Raw genomic sequence first — 6145 nt, 5'->3', positions numbered from 1 at the left:
TTCCAGTCCGATTTGAGTGAAAAGCGTTTAACACGCTTTTCAATTTTAGGTCATTTTTTACTATTATACTAATTATTCTGAAAAAAACGGAGGGATCAAATGATCTGAAATTTTGCTCATACGTTATTAGTATTGATCTACATCAAATGGAGTAATAAACTCAAAAAAAATATTTCCAGTCCCGTCATGTCAAAAATCCTCAGTGGAGTCCCTTTAACTACAACGTCTGCAAATATACCTCAAAACTGATTAATTTATAATAGTTTTTATAGCCTCCCCCCCCCCTCCATGACCAAATGAATATGATCGCGGACGTCGAACCACTTTGCCGTCATCGCTGTGGGTCCAAAGTCCGCTCGAAAGCTTTGCTGTTTTCTTTTTAAGAATCTATTCAGTCGGCTTATAAGAAGTCTATGCTGAGACATATAATATTTTAACGTCTCTGGTCTATGTTTGGTATTCTATTCACGCTCATATATGAAAATTAATACATTGAGGTGTTCCTCTGCCATTCCAGGAAGGAACGTCGCCAAACTATCTTTACAGAAACGTAGATACATAAACTCACCAAAAGTTAAAGTCACTCCTACCAGTAGAGATTGCACAGCTGCAGTAGTTGACCGATTTGTTTGAAACTTTTCCATCAATGCCACAAATAAACTGCCAAAGGAGAACACGAGACCCATGTTTATAATCGTCACCAGACAGGCTACAATCATAAGTAGCCATTTGCTTATCCTGCAAGACATACGAGAAACTTTATATTGGTATGTTATGTTTAGGCTAAACATGAATTGAAAATTAAAGAAAATTTGGTTACAATAAGTCTATTCATTTATGAAAATATCTGACTGTCCCCTGACCGCAACATAAATTTTTGTCTGGCTCTTAACTGCTACATTAATTTATCTACCTGTCCCTTAACTGCTACATTAATATATCTACCTGTCCTTTAACTGCTACATTAATATATCTATCTGCCCTATAACTGCTACATAAATATATCTATCTGTCCCTTAACTGCTACATGAATATATCTATCTGTCCTTTAACTGCTACATTAATATATCTACCTGTCCCTTAACTGCTACATAAATATATCTACCTGTCCCTTAACTGCTACATTAATATATCTACCTGTCCCTTAACTGCTACATTAATATATCTACCTGTCCTTTAACTGCCACATTTATATATCTATCTGCCCTTTAACTGCTACATGAATATATCTATCTACATCTACCCTTTAACTGCTACATGAATATATCTATCTGTTCCTTAACTGCTACATAAATATATCTATCTACCCTTTAACTGCTACATAAATATATCTATCTACCCTTTAACTGCTACATGAATATATCTATCTGTCCCTTTAACTGCTACATGACTATATCTATCCGTCTCTTAACTGCTACATGATTATATTTATCTGCCTCTCTGCTTTACGATACCTTCTTCAATTACGCAATAAATGCAAATATTGTATTATTTTACTCATAAAACGTTGACTAGACATGTGATCTCTAACTCTTAGTTTAAATGTTTATGTCGGGTAAGCACACTGAAGAAATTCTCCCGCTTCGCATTCTTTCTTATAGAATGACAGCTTCAAATCACAAATATAATTTACCCTTTAATTAACAAATATAATTTACCTACATTCTTTATCCACATGCCTATTATATTATGCAAGAACAGAACCAAAGATAGTCAAAGTTGTCTCGTGTTTAAATGATCCACGGATCATGTATTATCTTATCAAAATATTTCTGAAATATCACTAACATACAACAATATTTTTAAATTAAAACATGAACAAATACACATGAGAACAACAAATGACTAGACTACAATATTGTAACAAGCTAGAATATCGTCTTTATCATACCCTCATTAGTAAAATACGAGAACATATATTTTGTAAATCCGTCACGATATTTTCGTACTGACATGAAAAAAATAAAATATTGTCTGTCTAAGAATAAAGCTCGGTTCATTGTTCAGATATGCAAGAATTTAATTGCAAAGTTAAACAGTGTAAACAAGAGCTGACTGTGGGACAATACGCTCGTCACTTCACTGTTCAAAGTATTTCAGTTTACAAAGGGGAATAATTCTTTGCCAAGGTTTCAAGGTTTCAAGGTTTATTTGAATACGTCAGGCCCATATGGCAGATAAATGGATCTTAGTAACCCACAATTAGGAACGGTTCGCGTTTGAAATGAAGATTTTAGTGGTGCTTGAAGTGATGAAACTTATAAGCAAAGCTTAACAAAATACCAAAGGAAAGAAATGACCATGGAGTTATAGATCCTGTCTAATGACAAACAATTATTACCCCAAAAAATGTGTATTGTTTCTTGTGAACAGCTGCGGATACAATTCTTAACCAGACCTTGATTATTTTGATTTACTCGTATTATGTGTGAAAATTCAGAAGAATGTTTCCAGTGACTGTAGTAATAAAAAAAGCGCAAAACCGTAAACATATGTCGTCAACTCCAACGCAATATTGACTGAAATTCTCTCATTTTTTTTTTCGGAAAGTCGAGCTAAAAATCAAAACTTCGTAGCATACTGAGATATCAATATGTTTTACCTTGTCAAGAATTAGAGGATATATTTTCTGAAAAGAAACTGATATCTAAGTAACCTAGAGAACATAATTCTAGCGAGTTGTCTAAGATGTCAACATATAAACCTTAGGAAAGATAACAATATCAATACTGCAGGAAAAATATATATGCTCCGCAGATAAATCATCATAAGTTGAAGTTTCATCATTATTTGTTACCAGATATACAAGAAAATGATACAAAACACAGCTTTATATTCTGCAGTAAGCTGTAATTAATTTTCAATGATCGAACCCATACATTTTTGTTGTTTTCGGCCGAAGTCTGCCTGTTGTAACTTTGACTTACGGTAAGTTTATCCGATAATTTCCGAACAGGAAATCCGCGTCCTGTGTCATAACTTAACATCAGGTCACATATTAAATACTGAAATTAAACTAGTGTAAACAAACAAAGACGTTGAGTGATACTATGGGCAATAAATTCTTGAAATAAAAGGACTACTAATTATCTTATGTTTCGTTTCATTATGTAATTTTTGATATCTTTTAGGGGAATTGTGAGTAAAGATAGCATGCGTTTTCCCGTTCCTCGTTCATTATAGCTGGTTGGTTATGTTATTTTCTAAAAGCACTAGTTTACCATCCATCCATCCACACACTCAAACTCACACACCCATCCACCCACCCACCAACCCAAAATCCACCAACCCAAAATCCACCCACCCACCCAAAACCCACTCACTCACTCACTCACTCACTCACTCACTCACTCACTCACTCACTCACTCACTCACTCACTCACTCACTCACTCACTCACTCACTCACTCACTCATTCATTCATTCATTCATTCATTCATTCATTCATTTATTTATTCATTCATTCATTATTCATACATACATCCATCCACCAACCACCCATCTACTCGCCACTCATTCATCAATCCATCCATATCTACATTTTTATTCGAGTTTGCATACCTATCCATTTCACGAATCTTTGTCCGACTGCCTCTTGTTGTATCCTTACGTCTAATACTGAAAATAATCGTCAACTTTTATAATCAGTGTAATGTGAAATACATAATTAAAGAATGTTTACCTGTATCAAATAACGATGCGGCAATAAATACTTGCAATTTACAAAAATTAAAATAACAGCATCAAAGGTAGCTTGGTCACACGATTTTAAACAAATTTATGTGCATAGATGAAAAATTCGTACATTTACAAAGATATACGCCTCCTGAACTAAAAAATATCGAACTACGTATCTTGAAAGCAAATTATGCTCCAAAAAATAAATAAAATTTCACTTCTAAGGATAGGGAAACTATGAATTTCATCATGTTTATATATGATTTTAGAGAATATAACGACACATGTGAAATAATATGTTATAAATGTAGCAAAATATAGACAAAGTAGTATTTAATCTTCCATACAAATCTAAAAAATGAGCTATATACAGTGAAATATAACATCTTGACATTTACAGCTAACGGTTAGTTGTATACGGTGTAAGCTGTATACGGTGTTACGGCCAACGTATTATAGCTCACGCGTAAGTTATATATACGTCGTAAGTTGTATACGGTGTTACGGCCAACGTATTATAGCTCACGCGTAAGTTATATATACGTCGTAAGTTGTATACGATGCCACAAAGCGTGAGTCACATTATCTTAATTTTAAAAGACTTCACTTAGGTATTTTAACATGACAGGCACGGATTTCATTTTCGAGATTTTTATACCATTTGATGTAGGTCTGTACAAACATACCCTGCACAACAAGTTGTAAGTGGATATACTAGTTTGCAGTAGGATCTAATGGCCTTTAAATGACATTGACCTTTAAGTTACTAAAATTGCCATGTGTTTGTTATTTATGGATGGATTGGATTCACGTTTAAACAAAACAAGAGTTAGAATAAATTGATCATATTGAGCAACACAAGTATAGTCTTGACCTTTAAGTAAAATTGTTGTTTTCATAATGCTATTAATGGATGAATTTGATTGGTACTTGAAGAAAACAACACTTAACGTTAAAATGCCATGTTGAACAACTCAAGTTTGACCTTGTCCTTTAAACGACCTTAACCTTTAAAGTCAACTTATATCATATTTCTAAAATTGAAATATGTAAGATTGTCAAATTGTATATGTTAACACTTGTGGAGCTCCTTTAATTAATCTATCTATAAGTTGTATTGATAATGTTGTATATTTAAAGCTATATATCTGCTGCAAAAATCATTGTTTGAATTTTTAAAAAAAAAAAAGAATATGTGCTTCCAAAATGCTTTTTACTAATTAAATATAAAAGTAAATTGACTTCAAAGTGAATGGTGCATCCACGTGATTCCTATACGGATAAAACTCCTTATTAAAATAGCAGAATAATATTTTGTTGCGGGACTTTTCATTCTGTTAACGTACAATATTCATGTGTGTTACAATATGCATGAGTGTTACAATATACATGTGTGTTACAATATTCATGTGTGTTACAATATTCATGTGTGTTACAATATTCATGTGTGTTACAATACATTGTATACAGAGACATCTTATGTTACAACTCTGTCACGAATCGAATGTAAGATTATGGAAGCAATATGATTTTACTGTTGATACATTTTATAAAATATTTAGTTAGATATAGCTTTAAACCCTTTGTGAAGTTCAATATAAAGTCCAGGGCACTAACCTTTTTTCTAGCCTAATAATTAATCCAGTGTTTAACAAATCTTACATTTATACACATCTTAATGAGATGTTCTTGATAGATAAATAAAACAAATAAACCAACATATAATATATATCTTAAACATCCTTTTTAGATAAAGTATATTAAGTTAAAGTTGATGATCATTCTTACATATACGAGTATAGATGTAAATTATTTCCCCAAGATAAACGCTTGACTAAACACATAAAAACATAAACTGTGCAGTTACACCTGGTTGAAAAAGATTTTAAAGATGTTAAACCCGAACGTTTAAAGAGTCAAGTAAATCTTTAAATAAATTTGTACAAACGTTGTTAAATGAAATTGTGTGTGTTTGCGTTTGTTTACCCTCGCCACCGGAAAGAGACCATATGGGCGAGCATTATTTAAATGAAAAAAAGTAAAATATTTGTTATCTAGTGGGTTTTGCTAGAAAAGATCACGCTCGAAACTCTCTGGTTCCGTGAGGTTGAAGCTGGTCCCGTAAGATTATAGCTGGTCCCTTGAAATAATAGCTGGTCCCGTGAGATATGCTGGTCCCATGAGATTATAGCTGGTCCGATGAGATTATAGCTGGTCCCGTGAGATTATAGCCGGTCCCGTGAGATTATAGCTGGTCCCGTGAGGTTATAGCTGGTCCCGTAAGATTATTGCTGGTCCCGTGAGATAATAGCTGGTCCCGTGAGATTATAGCTGGTCCCGTGAGGTTATAGCTGGTCCCGTGAGATCATTACTGGTCCCCTGAGATTATATCTGGTCCTGTGAGATTATAAATGGTCCCGTGAGGTTAAAGCTGGTCCCTTGAGATAATAGCTGGACCCGTACGGTTA

At 33.5% G+C, this 6145-nt stretch overlaps 1 long non-coding RNA gene across 1 annotated transcript; it reads right to left on the bottom strand.

The window, feature by feature from the left end:
* Positions 1–291: 291 nt before the first annotated feature.
* Positions 292–5516, bottom strand: LOC132724727 (uncharacterized). The gene is made up of 3 exons (XR_009624956.1): positions 5295–5516; positions 3561–3617; positions 292–738 (listed from the first exon to the last, which is right to left on the bottom strand). It is a non-coding gene; the product is annotated as an uncharacterized LOC132724727 (long non-coding RNA).
* Between the last annotated feature and the right edge of the window lie 629 nt (positions 5517–6145).

This window comes from Ruditapes philippinarum, unplaced genomic scaffold (genome assembly GCF_026571515.1).
Source record: "Ruditapes philippinarum isolate M1 unplaced genomic scaffold, ASM2657151v2 ctg20357_1_1_1_1, whole genome shotgun sequence".
Classification (NCBI taxonomy): Eukaryota; Metazoa; Mollusca; class Bivalvia; order Venerida; family Veneridae; genus Ruditapes; species Ruditapes philippinarum.
The sequence above is the reverse complement of the archived record's forward strand: the minus strand, read 5'-3'. Positions and strand labels throughout refer to the sequence as shown.